General features: G+C 42.3%; 1 protein-coding gene across 1 annotated transcript in view; it reads left to right on the plus strand.

Moving 5' to 3' along the window:
- Positions 1-15,467, plus strand: part of Ank2 (ankyrin 2) — a 585,274-nt gene that overhangs the window by 119,197 nt on the left and 450,610 nt on the right.

The raw sequence follows: 15,467 nt of genomic DNA on the forward strand, positions 1-15,467 counted from the left end.
CCCTGGAACCCATGAAGTAGAAGGAGGACCAATTCCTACAAGCTGATCTCTGACCTCTTTATGTGAACCCTGATATTCACCTCCCAACACACACACACACACACACACACACACACACACACACACACACACACAAATGTAATTTTTTTTGAGACAGGGTTTCTCTGTGTAGCCTTGTCCTAGAACTTGCTTTGTGGATTAGGCTGGCCTCAAACTCGTAGCAATCTGCCTGCCTCTGTCTCCCAGGTGCTGGGATTAAAGGTGTGTGACACCACTTCCTAGCTCTAAATATGATTTTAAAATGTGGTTCAACTTCCCTCAGGGGTAGATTACAGACAGCATGTAACCCTCGATGATGCTAACACCTTTTGAAGTCCATTGACTTCATGAGCCACATGTTAGGGGTGGGTTGTAGGCAATAGGCAGCCCCCGATAATGCTAACATCTGGTGAAGACGACAGACAGCATATCCAGTCAAAGTTTACGCAGTCTTTCCCGACAGACAATCATGCACTACAGGGAAAGAAAGAGCAGTTAGCTTCTTTTCTTAGTTGCACACCCTTAAAGAATTACAGTTTCACACAATATATCAATCTCAATTTTTGAATGCTAAAATGCCACATCCCAATGTCCTTATTTGACGCTTCTTTCCACAGCTGGGATAGGATGAGCAGAGTTATGTCCACTGAGCCATGGTGGCCTGGCCTCTGTAGGCAGCACGCTCTGCAGAGCTGACTACCCCTAAGCTCTTCCTGTCACTGGAAGGCAGAAGAACACACTCTACTGCCTAAAGTGTCTACGAAAGTCTTCCTTTCAGGCTGGAGAGATGGCTCAGTGGTTAAGAGCACTGACTGCTCTTCCAGAGGTCCCTGAGTTCAATTCCCAGCAACCACATGGTGGCTCACGACCATCTGTAATGGGACCTGATGTCCTCTTCTAGTGTGTGTCTGAAGATGAAGTGTATTCATATAAATAAAAATAAATACATCTTAAAAAAAAGAAAGTCTACATTTCAGGAGTAAGTCGGTGCCATCTGTGTGGGTCCAGGATGCACATTAACTTCCCTGAGTCAGTGCCGAGTCCCTTCCCAAGGCTTTCTCGTGTTATCTGATTTGGCATTGGATTGAGAGGACTGGATCATTGAGATTTACTTCCTGATTTGATGACCTTGCTACCCAGGAGACATGAATAAAAAGACGAAGTTTCATTTGCTGGCTAAATTTATCTTGGTCTGCATGATGCTTGTTGGCAGTCTGGTGGACGCAAACACACAGTCATCGCTCATCTGTCAACGGCACTGGGATGCGATCCGTGCTAACAGAACGATGGATGCCATTTTGTGGGTGGAGAAAAATGGCTCCACTCTGTGAGGAAAACCGCTCTGGTGGACTATGGCTGTGCTGTGCCACTCAGGGAACGGAACGTGTTTGGTTAAGAATCATTCCTTCGTTAGGCACGTTCTCATCCACACAGCCACTTTGAGCTAGAATTTCCACTTAATGGGACTCAAGTCGTCCCCCCAAACCCCCCAATCCTCTCCTTTTAAAACAGTTTTTATTTGAACACTAGGAAATAACTAAGAGGGTTGTTTAGCGGGACCCACCCTGCTGCTAAGTGGAAAAAGACACTTGAACCCTCTGGGCCTTAAATTAAGTATCTGGAAAAATGAAGTGGTCGGAAAAATGATGTCTAATATCTATCCTTGGATCTAAAGACTGTGTCACCTTATATTGTAGAAGGGATAGTCACTGCTCAATGTGACTGCCGTGAGTTTGACGTGCGCCAGGAGCGTACAGAGAAAGCTAACATTTAACATGGAAAGATATTGATAGTCGAGGGCCTCAGTCTTGCTCTTCAAGGTTGGGTGACTGGGGCTATTGTGACTTGGAGTCCTTAGCCATGAGGGCTGCCAAACGGCACAAAAGAATGCTTCACTGTTAATTTCACTGGACGTTTCTAAGGGCAAACAAGTTTCCTTTCCCAAGTTTCCAAAGCTGTGCTTTCCTCAGGGAAGGTAGCTGAAGCTAAAAGGAGCAGAGCTTTGGATTTGATTCAGTGGGTGAGCATGAAAGCCAGGCATAAATCTTACAAGAGCTATGTTTTGCTGGGAGGCAGAGAATCGTGGCTCCCCTCTATGGAGGGGTATGCAAGGGGAGCCAGGAGCTCCCTACTAGGGTGCAAACCAATTAAGGGAAAGTCTTGAACTGAAACAGCTTTTTATCATCTGGGTGAGAAGCCACAGGCTTGAGAAAAGGGCTATTGTATAGCAAAGAGCTAATTAGCTGGGCTGCACTGAAGCCGCTCCCGCTTGTGTCTTATGGAGAGAGGGAAAGTTGAAGTTGCCCATGGACCACTTTTGTGTTGGAATTCCAAGAAACTGGGTTCATCTCAACCCATTCTGGTGAATAGGAAATTCTCTTGAAAGCTAGGTAAATCTAATTGGGACTTAAATGGAACATGTGCTTCCTCTGATATACCTAAGGGTTTCCACGATGCCATCTTCGATACTGGTTTGTTAGCATGTTTTCATGCTGTTGTGGAAAACAGATTCCGGAGTCAATCATCTGTGGGTTTTTAACTCAGCTGTATCAAAGCTCAGATGTGTACTGAGTGGATATTTATTCTGAGGCAAGTTCTTTGAGTTTGTGAATAAGAGGAAATGTGTGTGGGACGTTGAGGACTAAATTAAATTTACTGATATTGTTAATGCCACAGAGAACTGAAGGGCTCCTAACCCGAACATGACACAGTTTACTGCTTTAAACCGTGGCTCTTACAGCAGGGTAGCATTTTATGATAAACATGAACTGAGTTAATTCTTTGTTAAAAGCAAACATGCGAGCAAATTGAAAATTGGTTAGGTGGGTGGTCTACGCCCAGCGTAAGGGAATTAGGACTATGATTCATATGGGAAAACATGACTAAGAAATATATATATATATATATATATATATATAGTTTTTTTAAGGGCCTCAAGAATTGGCACCATTTCCAAGGCTCACTGATTGATCGCTGTAGAGTGTGTCACTTTCTGAGTGATGGGTACCTTCAGAAGTTTGTGGTTTTCATCTAAAAATGCTTCAGATGATAAAGCTCTGAGGTGGTTGTGAACATGGAAGGAAAGAAAGATATTAAAATAGTTTAAGTCGCATGTATGCAGTGTCTGGGAAAGGTTACGACTTTCAGTGCCTCCTGCCCTACTGTTAGAGCGCGCGCACACACACACACACACACACACACACAGAGAGAGAGAGAGAGAGAGACAGAGACAGAGACAGAGACACAGTGACACAGAGAGAAGGAGACACACACAGAGAGAGACACACACACACAGAGACACACAGAAAGAAAAAGAGACACACACACACAGGGGGAGAGAGAGAGAGAGAGAGAGAGAGAGAGAGAGAGAGAGAGAGAGAGAAAGAAAGAAAGAGAGAGAGAGAACGTTATATGTTGTTCTTCAGATGCTGTCCAGCTTTTAAATGTTTAAATAGAACATTTTTAATTTTCTCTTTTATTTTTTGAAAAAGTCTTATATCTATACAACGTATCTTGGTCATTTTCACCTCCCCCCCATACTTCTCCTGTTCCCCACAATGCACACCCTCCAACATCATGTTCTCTTTGTCTCTCTTTCCTTTTTTTTTTAGGCAGGGTTTCTGTCTGTGTGAAGCCTTGGCTGCCCTGGAACTGGCTCTGTAGACCAGCCTGGCCTCAAACTCACAGAGATGGACTTGCCTCTGCTTCCGGAGAGCCAAGATTAAAGTCGTGCGCCACCATCTGGCTGTTCTTTCTCTTACTGAGTTCAATTAATGCTACTGACTTGCTAATGGGTGTGGGGCTATCCCCTGGGGCATGGGCACCTACCAATGGCCGCTTGACCGTTCCTCCCTCAGCAGCTGCTAACTGCCCAGCTAGGGGGTGGAGCATCAGGAACCCATTCCCCTGCGTGATGGAATTACTAACTAGGTTGATTTGTGCAGCTAACCCCAGCTGTAAATTCATGTGTGTGATGGCCATGGCGTGTTCAGAGGCCAGTATTTCTCCCCATCCTCTGACCTTGACATTCTCCATGACATCTCCTCTGAGGTTTTCTCTGAACCTGGGAGGCGTGAGTATTATTGGTAAGTGTTCCATCTTTAGATGAGTGGCCACAATCTCTTGTTTTCAATACCGAGAATTACGAGTCTGTATTAACTACGACCCTGTATTAACTATTAACCCTGACCAAGGCTGACGTCAGCAGACATCTTGGACCTAATAATATATTTTTAGAATGCAATTTGGAGATGTGATTTAGCAAAACAATACCAATAGATTCTTCCCTAGGGTCTACGACTTCCCTAGGCATGCATTTTGACCATGGTAATAGCACCAGTCATGAACTCCCTCCTGGGGAGCAGGACTCTAATCAAGACAGAGATTGTTAACCCATAAGTAGTCTTGACACTACTGTCCATCACATTAATATTCTAGCATGCAGGGTCCAGTGATGAGTCAGGCCACTGATGCACATTATCACCAAGCATTCTGGGTAACACCTTCTAGCACCTTGAAAGTTAGTTATCAGTGTGGGAGTTCCCTGGTTAGGGCAAGATTGCTTTCTGAGTGCTCTGTACCCAAAAGGAGTAGAGTTTGCATCCACAGGGTCTATATTGCCTATAGTCTAAAGTCGGAGTGCAACCAAGAATGATAGTGTGTGTGTGTGTGTGTGTGTGTGTGTGTGTGTGTGTGTGTGTGTGTGTGTGTGACATTATGACACTTGTCTGTGTGGTTCTGGGCACCTCGTGGCCTCCTTGACTAGTAGTTGTAGGAAGGCAAACTGAGCCTGGCACTGGGATTCTCATTAAGTCACGGGTGCCTTCAGAGAACAACATTGTTCATCCATGTACTTTTATCTTACAAACTAGTTCCGTCACCTGCCTTCCCTGTTCCCACCCTGTTCTTTCATAGTACATACAATTACTGTTTATATCCACATCATGGTTGTGAAAGTTCTCAATGATAATGTTTACAGTCTAATTCAGGTTAAAATGCATTTTGGGGGGAGGAAGTTGAGGCAGGGTCTCATTGGGTAGCCCTGGCTGAGCTGTAACCCACTACAAGGATAGGGTGGGCCTCAAACCCACAGAGATCCACCTGTGTTTGCTTCTCAAGTGCTAGGATCAAAGTCATGCATTACCATGGCCAATTTTAAAAAGTACTTAAAAAGAAAAGACCACAACGTCCTGGCTGGCTGTGGTAGCACATGCCCACCGTCCCAGCATTGGGTGATGGAGGAGGCAGGGGTATCAGGGGTTCAAGGTCATCCTTGGCTAAGTAAGGAACATTTGGCTTAGCTGGAGTTACTTGGGGCCCTACCTCCAAACCAAACCAAGATACAACTAGAAAGATTTCTAGCTGCCTGCAAAGCTCTGCAGGATCCTATGAGATGGCTACATTTTGATTCAGGATTTTTACTCTACTTGTTACCAGTTTATGCATGGAAAGAAAGGAACAAATTACTCACAAAATAGAGTCAAGCCAGACACCGTGTGGAGGCGTCAGACCCATGTTTTTTTGCTGCAGTTGGAGTTTGTAATGGGCCCTCCACATAGTAATTTTAGAATAATAACTCGGGAGGGCATGTGTAAAACTACACAATGACAGTAAAAGGCTGAGGGACCGAAAACATTTGTAACAAAATGCCATTAATATGAGCATTCTCCAGATACCTCACAGGGTCATGTTTACGCTCTCCTCCTCCCCTCCTCCTCCTCCTCCTCCTCCTCCTCCTCCTCCTCCTCCTCCTCCTCCTCCTCCTCTTTCTCCTCCTCCTTCCCCTCCTCCTCTTCCCCCTTCCCCTCCTCCTCCTCCTCCTCCTCCTTTTATTGGATATTTTTCTTTAATTTACATTTTAAATGTTATTGCCTTTCCTGGTTTCCCCTCCAATCCCCCTCCCCGAGCTTCTATGAGGGTGTTCCCCCACCCACCCACCTGCCTCCCCGCCCTGATATTCCCCTACCCTGAGGCATCAAGCCTTGACAGGACCAAGGGCCTCTCCTCCCATTGGTGCACATCAAGGCCATCCTCTGCTACATATGAGGTTGGGGCCTTGATGCTTGGTTATCATAGAAAAGCAATAAAACATTAACAGAACAAAGAAAATGAAGATAAGAAAGTTGACTTATTAGTTAACCACTCAGAAATTAATTTAGGGTTAATAATTTATCAATTAACATAGGTTTTTATGATCCTTCCTTCCTTCCTTTCTTTTTTGAGGGTGGTGGTAATGTTTTGCTGAGGTCTTAATGCTAAATTTTAGCTGTTTTCTTTTTAAAGAGTTAGTGAGTGTGTGTTTGTGTATCTGTGTGTTTGTGTAGGGACACACAGAGACCACAGAGGAGCTGAAGTTACCGTTAGTTGTGAGCTGGCTGATGTCAGTTCTAGGACTTGAGCTCAGGTCTCTATAAGAGCTGCTAGTGCTCTTGGCCACGGAGCCATCACTCCATCTCCCTCTCATATCCATTGAAAGCATTTCTTTATCTTAAGCATTTGTATATATTCCTTGTTATTTTATAAAGACAACAGCTTAAAATATTTTTTCAGTGTTTCATATATCACTAAAGAAGTGCTCTACCACTTAATTATATTCCCTGATCTTCATCTAAAATGAGAAAAGAAAAGAGGAAATTATAGGTGGGATCTATCTCCCTCTTCTGGCCTCTGTGAGCACAGTACTCACATGCACATACACACTCAAATATGTGGTTACAATAAATTTGAACACATTACATGAAGATATTTTTTCAGAACTGGACAGTTGTGGGAGTGGGCTTTTTGAGTTTATCTCTGTTTTTAATTTTAAGATTTATTTATTTATTTACTATGTATTTGGTGTTCTGCCTGCACACCAGAAGAGAGCACCAAATCCCATCACAGATGGTTGTGAGCCACCATGTGATTGCTGGGAATTGAACTCAGGACCTCTGGAAGAGCAGCCAGTGAGCCACCTCTCCAGCTTTCAAGTTCATCTTTAAACATTATATTTATTTATTTATTTATTTATTTATTTATTTATTTATTTATTCATTGATTCAAAAAATTATTTTTAATTATATATATAAATAATTAAAAATAACTATATAATGCCTGTGTGCATGCGTGTGTGTGTGTGTGCATGCGTGTGTGTGTGTGTGTGTGTGGTGTGTGTGTGTGTGTGTGTGTGTGTGTGTGTGTGTGTGTGTGTGTGTGTGTGTGTAGTGTGTGTGTGTGTGTGGTGTGAGAGGTGTGTGTGTGTGTGTGTGAGAGTGTGTGTGTGTGGTGTGTGGTGTGTGGGGTGTGGGTGTGTGTGTGTGTGTGTGGTGTGTGTGTGGGGTGTGTGTGTGTGTGTGTGTGTGTGTGGGTGTGTGTGTGTGTGTGCAGGTGTGTGTGTGCAGGTGTGTGTGTGTGCAGGTGTGTGTGTGTGTGTGCAGGTGTGTGTGTGCAGGTGTGTGTGTGTGTGTGTGTGTGTGTGTGTATGTATAGGTGCTGGTGGAGCTAAGAAACAGGTTCCTGAGTCTCACCATCCGTAGCTTTAGTTCCAGAGGCCCTGTCATCCCTTCTGAGTTCTGAGGGTACTGCATTCGTGTGAGGTGCAGACAAACACGTAGACCAAATGCCCATACACAAAAAAATTTCAAAAGGTTTTGTAGTTTTTTCTTACATAAGATTTATTTCAATTTTATAAATAATTCTGGTGGTTTTTAAGCTGCTAAGTGAAATAATATTCATTTGGATTTTTCATGGCTTGTGGGTGGAACTGTGACTGATACTCTGTAATGAATAATCTTGTACCCTGAAACCTGGCTGCAGCCATTAACTTTAATGGTTTTTATTTCATTTAAAGCAGATTCTTTAGCACAACAGCCAAAGGTACACGGAGGAACCTGTCTCGAAAAGTAAAATAAAAACCAAAAAGTGCACTCTAGGAATTTTTATCTGTGAGATTTGTCAGTTGTCAGGTGTGGTGGAGCATACGTGCAGTCCCGGAGCTTTAGGATGTGGAGACAGAAGGATTGCTTTGAGCTTTCAGCTAAGCCCAGGCTACAGAGTGGGGTTGTCTCAAACGAGCAGACAAACGAGAAAAGTAAAGCACAGGAGGCAGAGGCAAGCAGATCTCTGTGAGTTTGAGACCAGCCCGGTCTATAGAGTGAGTTCTAGGACAGTCAGGGATTCAGAGAAAAAACATGTATTAAAAAATCAGCCCCCCCAAACCAGACCAGATCAGACCAGACCAGACCAAACCAACCGACCAAACAAAGCAAAAACAACCCAAACCCAAACCAAACCAAACCAAATCAAAACAATAAACCAAAACAAAAACATACCCCAAAAGATGGTTTTTATTTTCTTCCAATCCGGATACTTTTTCTTTCTGTATCTGTCCAAATTGCTCTTGCTAGGCCTCCAGTATAATATTATAAAAGAATTATAACTCTTTTCACCTCTGCCTTTGATATCAGTTCTGGGTTTTTCATAGAGTCTGTTCATCAGGCTTAGAAGCTTCCTATCCATATCTGTATTTTTTTTATCATGAAAAGTATAAAATTTTTATGAAAGGTATAAAATTTTAAGTAATTTCTATGTATTAAGATGGTTGTGTAGTTTATTCTTTAAATATCGATATGACATTATTTTGATTGATTTCTAGATCTAAAGCTCTATTTACATTCCAGGGATAAGTTCCACATAGTCACAGTGTACAATTTTTTTATGACTTGGGGACCAGTGTAGTTAATTGTGAACATGTGATAGTTTTTCTATTTTATAATGATATGAAAACAGTATACATTCATTAGAAATACACTTTTTTTTTTGAGCCAGAAATGTCTGTTCTCTCTTGGTCAGCCACTTGATTATGAAGGCAAGCCACAAATCATCTATGATGTCCCATGTTGCTAGGCTCTGAGGTTTGGAAGATTATATGAATTAATATATTTTTGCCTTGCAATATTCTGAACTGTGATAAATTTGTTGGCTACACCATATTTCTGAGGAGTCGTGAGTCTGTGTCCTTCTCAGGTTTGGCTCTTTTTCCTGTACTCTTTATTCTAGCTTTGCTCTCAAGGACATGCAGAACTCACAGCACAGACTTGGTGATGTTTCTCTCCTCTTCTATTTGTTGGAAGAGTTTCTGAAGATTTGTTTTTATGTCCTCAGTAAACATTTGGCAGAACTAACCAGGGAAGCCATCTGGCTGTACTGTCATGGGGTGAAGTTTTCGATACCATCATTTGTTTCTTTAGTTGTTTCTATTTCTTCTGGAATCGTTTTTATAGTTGCTGTCTTTCTCAGGACTTTCCTATTTTTAACTAGGTTGCTTCAGTTCTTAGAATAATGAAACTTTTCACTGTGTTCCTTCATAGTCCATTTTTATTCTGAGAGATGACAGCAATCTTTCCTTTTAAATTTGTTTTAAGTACTGGGACTTTTCTGTTTTGTTTTTATTTTTCCAAGCAACAAACTTTTGTTGATTTTAAAAATTCTGGTTTTTTGAATTTCTGCCTCAATTTTTATGGTTTACTGACCTTTGTTTTGAGCTAGGGTTTTTCATGGTTCTTTTTCTTTTCATTCTCTCTCTCTCTCTCTCTCTCTCTCTCTCTCTCTCTCTCTCCCCCCCTCCCTCCCTCTCCCCCTCTCCCCCTCTCTCTCCCCTTTCTGTGAAACTTTTTGATTTTAGTGTACTTTCAGTTACTATAACAAAATGGGACCATTAACTCATTAACTCAAGAAAAAGCGAAGATTTTAGAGGTTTCCAGACATGCTTGGTTGACTCCACTGTTTTTGCATCTGTGGAAACATATTCATAATGGGGATACATCATGCTTGGAGTTGATCATGCTAGGACTTAGGAAATAACATCTTTTAAAGTTCCCAGTTTTAATATTGAATAGTTGAACAGTGTGAGGTATGGCCCACTGAGCAGAAACTTGGGCATGGTGGGCTCCGTGAGGCTTAGGAGCTTGGATAGGAGATGAACATGGTCACATATAACTAAGATCTCAGCCAAGTAGGGTCAGGAAAATCATACGTTTAAAGCAGCCTAGGCTCCATAGTGAGAACCGTGTCCCAAACAAAATAAGAAAGTGAGTAGGTACTAAGACGACAATTTTGTTTTGTTTTGAGACAACCTCATGATACAGCTCTGCCTAGCCTGAAGCTCTCTGTGTAGACCAGGCTGGTCTAAAATTCAGAGACCCGCTTGCCTCTGCCTCTGGAGTGCTAGGATTAAAGGCGAGTGCTAACTCAGCCAGATAACATGGAGATATTTGGTTGAAATTCTGCTTAGGCACCTGACTCAGACAATGACCCGTAATGGTTGCTTTGACCATGCGTATGGAGTGTAACTAATCAGTAAGATAACTGGAAGTTTTAGGAGAAATAGCTAATTATATTATCTGCTGCATTTACAGGGCACAGAGCAATTATTATACTTAATAATTCAACAGACACTTATTTGTTGGAAGCCACCCTAGAATGTGGATGGAAGGGCTGAGAGAAGCAGAGAGACTGGTTTGATTTAGACTTCAAGGTTGACCGTGACCTTACTATGTAGATGAAGGCGACATTCACTCCTTACTTCCCTGCCTCCACACCCCAAGGGCTGGCTACAGACCTTACTGCACACCTGGCTCTAGAACTTTCTGTGCCTCACGGCAGTTTACTTCCTCGAATACGTGTAATTAGGAGTGTTTTGCAGATAAGATTGTAGTTTGAAAAAACTAAAAGGCGGTTTATACACTAAGCACCGAGCAGCTTCCTGGGACTTACCGCGGAGATAATCACTGTGTCTCTTCGGTGAAATTGGGAGTCCTGCTTGGGATTTCTATGAGCTTTGAAACATGTTAATTTAGAACAGTGTGAGATTGCGGCTATCCTGGGGGTCCATTGTGAGACTATACAATGTTTCAATCAAGCCTCTAACAGGAAGTTGCTGGCAGACTCAACATACATTAGGAAGGCTCAATTTCATTTTTATTTCTTTTTAAGGTTTATTTGGGTCCCCGTGTGTGAGTGTGTGGGTGCATGTGCCCGAGTGTCTACATACCATGTTTATCTTGGTGTCCATCGGTCCCCTGGAGCTGGAGTTACAGAAGGTTTTGAGCTCTGAAAACACAACTCAGGTCTCCTAGAAGAGCAGCGAATGTTCTTACCCACCGAGCTCCTTTTCCAGCCTTTTTTTAAAAACTTTCCCTTATTTGTTTTATTATTTCACATGCATGCACCCTTTTTCCACTATTCTCCCTCTTCCTTCCTCCAGATTTTCTTCTGCCCCTCCCACCCCTGGAGTTCTTGGCCTCTTGTTCTCTAGTTCTAATTGTTACATATATCATATAGTTTATAATACAACCTGCTGAGATCACTTGGTATTGCTCATGTGTATTTGGGGCTGCCCTCTTGGGACTGGCTAATCTCTCAGGGGACTTATCTCTGGATGCTTGTCTCCCTCTCTCGGCAACCATTTTTAGTTTTAAAATATAATTTTGATTTAACGTGATTCTGTGTGACATTATAATGAGGCATTTCTTTCTTTTTTTTTTTTTTTTCCGGAGCTGGGGACCAAACCCAGGGCCTTGCGCTTGCTAGGCAAGCGCTCTACCACTGAGCTAAATCCCCAACCCCATAATGTGGTATTTCTACACATGCATACCACATGCAGTTACTAGATTAGGATAATTGGCATAGTCAACATCTCAGACATTTTGTTGTTGTTGTTAATTACTACTACTACTACTATCATTATTTATTTTGTGTTGAGAATATTCATGAAGCATACTGTTACCCAGGTTGGTGCGGAACTCACTACCTAGCCCATGCTGACCTAAAATTCACAACTGTCTTTCCACTTCATTCTCTTCAATGTTAGGATTACAGGTATGAGCCCCAATGCTGGGCCTGATACTGACATTCTTAGTGGTTCTCCTACCCCTCCTCTCCTCCAATGGGGCTGGCTTGTGGGATCTCAAGACATCACAGAAATAAAGCAGTTTGATTTCTAATGTCAGTCACAAAGGTCACCTTGGGCTTCTCCCCCAGGCAAGACTTTGGGTATTGTAGTCCCAGCCTCTATCTTGAGTTCCTCAGAGACTCCACTGTGCCAAGCCAGGCTTGAACTCTTGCTTCATAGGGAACGGGAAAAAATCAAACCGAAAAAACCCAATGGCGTTCTAAGCCATTAAATCTGTGGCTCCTGGTCATGCAGCAGCAACTAACTAATGCAGAGAGAGCCTTCTGTATGTTTGAATTTTTGAGCCATAAGAGCTGTAGGAACAACAAAGAAAACTCTGAAAATAGAATCTTTGCCTGAATTTCCCAATGGCTTCTCATTACACTCTTGTATTTGTGAAGTAGAAATTCCTGGCTCTTACACTTGCCTCCTCCTTCTGTCTCCAGTCAGGAGACATTCAGTACTGCTGTATCCTGACTGCCATCATGTTGCGACACTTCTAAGTTCCAGAGTAGATAAAGGTTCAGTAAAACTCCAGTCTCCATAGCGTCTATCTCCTATAGTTTAAGCATGAGGCCCTCGCTGTGCACACATGCATACATATATGCACACACACAGCTTTATAGACTATGATTAATGTAAAACAAATAGCACATAGTTAAAAACATGCACTCCAAAAAGTTAAAAATAAACCTTGCCGCCATCAATGTGTTCAACATATCTTTTATCCCTGAAAGTTCTCTCTTATAATCTCTCCTCTTTCACCTCCTGCCTCTCACCTCAGAGCACTTATCTAGAGCAATTGTGGAACAATTTCCATCATAATGGACACTCTTGTTGGAAAGGCTTGAGTCATTACTGTGAAGAATACCCCATTTTGCTTCATTGTGGTTAATATACCAGTATTTCACAAAGTCAAGAAACACTAGGGCCTCATAGGACAGGAAAGCAACTCTTTTTATTGGTTATCGTGAATTAAGTAGCTCTTGGGTTTTTTTAGAGACCTTTCTGGTGGGTCAGCCAGAAGTATCTCTTCTTGACAATCAAATTTTAGCAGACTGCAAGGTAAAGGTGAAGTTCCTGGTGTTGTATAGGGTGTGATGTACAAATAGAAAACCAGGTCTTTCTCCAGGAAACTAGCTCCCCTAGTTTAATTAGAGAAACTAGTTAATGTAGGTCGAGGAAGGGACTTGTCTCTGGTTGAGAGAGCAGGGGGTTAGGGGCTTGAGGGGGTGGGGAGAAACTAGGCAAAGAGGATTTTTTCCCCATGGAATCAGCAGATACCAGTTTGACAAGATCACACTTGATCAGAATCCTCTAACCCTTTTTAATTCCCCCCTCCCCAGTTATTTAGACCAGGGACTGGTGACTTCGTTGTAAGTCTCTAAGAACTTAACGGGTTTACAGAGGTTCCTTCTGATCCCTTAGTGTCACGGTCAGGTACAGTGGGGCAACCGGTATTCTTATTCCTAGAGGACACTTCCAACTCCTGTTTTCTGATTTCAGGAGTTTATTGATTAAAAACCGAGGCACAGATACAATCAAGGTAAACAAAGCTTTCTATTTTAGTATAGGCTGCATTTATTTTTCTACTTAACAAAAAACGGAACCAAGGTCTGGAGAGATGGTTCAGTGGCCAGGAGCGAGCAGTTGCTGTGCTTGCAGAGGGGCAGGCTAATTTCCTGGAAGACATGTGGCAGCTCACAGCTGCCTGTCACTCCAACCCGGAAGAACCAGACTCCCTCTTCTGATGTCCCCATGTTCATGCATTCATGTGGTATATGTGCACACACTCAGGCACACACCTACACACATAGAATAAATGCAAAACTTGGTTTAAAAAGGAAATAATCCATGTTTTAGGTTGCATGTAGGTTAGGGACAGCTTACATTGTGTGTGAACATATTAAACGTCTGTCATTTTAAACATGTGGTGGACTGTTTACTGTTGTCAATGAGTATTTATCTATGTCAGGAGCTGTGAGAAGAACATTTCTTTCCCAATTTTCTCACTCATGAATTTCTTTTTTTCCCCCAGAGACAGTTCCAGGAGAGCCTGGAACTCACTCAGTACATCAGGCTGGCCTTGAACTCAGAGCTGCATGTGTTACAGCACCTGGCTTCACTTTCTCATCATTTTCTTTAGATAGGATCTTTTTTTTTTCTTTAAAAGTTTTATATATATATATATATATATACACACACATACACACGTACAGATATACAGATATACATATGTATATATATAGTTGGTGCATGTTTGTGTTGGTGCACATGTATCATGGTAAGCTTGTGGGAGTCAGAAGACAACTTTTGGGGGTCAGTTCTCACTTTCAGTCATGGGATTTGGAAATTAGTCTCGGGTCACTGGGCCTATGTAGCAAGCACACTTGTGAACTGAGTCACCCGGCAGGCCTGAGAACATGTTAATATGATGACATTAAACATGTTACCATACTCCACAGCTGGATGAACCCTCGAGATCATCTAATGACCAGAAGTGGTGTAAACACACTGCAGAAACTTAAAGGGAGTGATTAAAACCCAGAATATCCTGATTTTTTTATACTAATGAAGATGTACTTTTCATGCAAATAATATAATGAAACCTTTAGAATCTGAAAACAGAGTTTGTATTTTAACATAATAGTCAACAGCAAAATATCTCTCCTGGACAGTCAAGTTTTAACAGACTGAATAGCTTAAAACCGCTCTCAACTACTTTAGATTTTTTCTTTTAGCTTCACACACACGGAAGCCGTATCCATCCTCTAGTTTTCTCTTTCCCTTTCTGTTCCCAACGAAATGAGCCAGCTTGTGATGAGAGGAAAGGCCAGCTTTTGTTCCACTAAGTCCTGTCCAGCTTGTGCTGGCACCACCACGGTCTGGGCTGATTTCAGTCAATCCAGTGCCCACATTATGCCAAATTTTTGGTCCAAGTTGAATGGCAAAGTCTTTTCAAAACAAGAAGAGGCATAACGGGCTGTCTCTGTGGTACCGATGTGCACCATGTGAGGACAGCGAAACAAGGCCAAGGGTGACCCAGAGCAATGACCCCGAGGACTGTGGTGCGTCAACTCTGGTGGGGGTTCCAGAAGGCTTACTAAGGTGATGGAAAAGAAGTCAGAGCCTAAGCCCCACACAAATTTGTCACTTTGATCCTATGTCTCATAAAACTGTGAGTTACAGTCTCAGGCTTCCGTGTGGAGAATCCTTTCCATTACAAATTTCAATTTGTGAGGGTTTCCTTAAAACAAGTTTACAGTCAGATTTTAAAGCTAATTTTGAGAGAAACTAGACCACTTATAGTTCCCAGATTCTGTGAGGCTCTTGCTTTTGAAGTTACTCATTAAAAAATATGAGTCTTAAATTCCCACGAACACAGTGCTTACGATTAGTCATCACCCGAGGGAAACGCTACACTGTATCCTCTTGCGGGATAGGGACGCTGTTTCCCCTTTCACTTTTGTTTGTTTTTTTACAGTCAATGCAATGAATT

Source organism: Rattus rattus, chromosome 3, assembly GCF_011064425.1.
Source record: "Rattus rattus isolate New Zealand chromosome 3, Rrattus_CSIRO_v1, whole genome shotgun sequence".
NCBI classification, from domain to species: domain Eukaryota; kingdom Metazoa; phylum Chordata; class Mammalia; order Rodentia; family Muridae; genus Rattus; species Rattus rattus.